Source organism: Mastacembelus armatus, chromosome 4 (genome assembly GCF_900324485.2).
Source record: "Mastacembelus armatus chromosome 4, fMasArm1.2, whole genome shotgun sequence".
NCBI lineage: Eukaryota > Metazoa > Chordata > Actinopteri > Synbranchiformes > Mastacembelidae > Mastacembelus > Mastacembelus armatus.
Window position 1 is genome coordinate 3,280,634 of NC_046636.1, and position 1,654 is coordinate 3,282,287.

The window sequence follows — 1,654 nt, forward strand, 5'->3', positions numbered from 1 at the left end:
CCTTTGGGCTGCAGTGTCACAAAGGCACTTACATGGGAACAGATTAGATGTGGCATCTTATGCCTGACATCAATAATGCAGACGGAATCTTTGACCTATAGCACAGAGGCACAGCAACATTTGATCAGTGACTGAACTAAAAGTCCCCATGTTGGTGTATCTCTTTAACATCAATAAATCATTACTGATCTGGAAACAGTGGTTTAACTAATGTAAGAGAAAAAAACAGGGAAGACCGAAACAGAGCTGAACCTGCGTATTTAGAGCTGAATTTTAGACCCATAGTCTAACCCAACCTGAAGTTAAATTTTGCTTGTCAAATAAAATTTAACACTTTAAAACTTACATACTAGTGATGTTTGCTGTTCCAAAATTTAGCAGTTGCAGGGACTATGCATTTATTTGACTTCATATTGTTAAATGTCAGTGTATCAAGCCTGTCTCATGCCCAGGGCACTGCTTCCAGTGTGCATTTGCTGACTGATGTGTCTAGTTGCAAGTGGCTTTATAGCATAGTGAATACAGATGTAAGTAAAATTCTGAATGCAACACAACTTTTTGTTTTTTTACTATTCAGACTGCATTAATTTCACAGTAGCTTACCTCACTGGATGATGCTGTGTTTACAGATGTTTGTTCTTAAAGAGAGTGTCAACAAATAGATTCCCCCACAATAGAAAGAAAATTCTGTCAATAGGACATGTAGTGCATTGCTTTTACTAAAAATTGAGTGAAGTGGAGGAATATTGATTGGTCTCATTTTGTTAGAATACCCTTAGTAAGAAGCAGTGCAGTTCCTCCATTAATGTTTGTTTGACCTGCTAGTGTGAATAGCTCTTCATAGACAGCTTTTAATTAGACATGCAATGCATTTCTCATCTCCTTAAGGTTTGGGTTGTTTGTGCTTACAGGGTGAGATTCTGTTAAGTGAAGCAAGGAGAAAATATTGAGACACATGGAATTATTTGCAGTAATAAATTAGTCAGGACGTAACTGTGAGACTGTTATAATCACTTAGATCCAATTCATTGACCCTGACTCTAATTTGTCAAATCTTTAAAACAAAAGCTGCAAAGCTATTTAAGGGTATCATAAAAATATTCCAACAGCTGGAACCTGTTATAACATTATGTTTTAATATCAATTTATCTACAAAATCTTGACTGACACAACTGGATTCTGGTCTTCATGGAAAGTGCACTGTCACTGAAGCAAAGGAACATATAAAAATTACAAACAAACAGACCGTACCATTTTTACTGCAAAATGTCCATTGATTTGGCATTGGTACTTAGAGTATAAATGAGCAGAGTCATATTGAAACAGAACGGTTCAACTTTACAGCGGTATCTGAATTTCTACTGTAGAATTCTTTTGTTAGAGTTTCTTGAGAAGCAGTTGTGCATTTTCTCACTGATCGACCTCATTTTTTATAATATAGCACTGAAGGTAGTCGCCACAAAACACAAACCAAAACAATCAGATGAGTACATTCTTCAGCTGTCCACAGATGGTCCTCTCCTGATTAACTAGCTTGGTAATCAACAGACACAGAGCACATCTGTAAGCATCTGCACCACAAATGGCGCCATTCTTATGTCCAAGGGGGTCTCCTTGAGGACATTAACAGTCCAGATGTCCCTTCAAGCAGCTG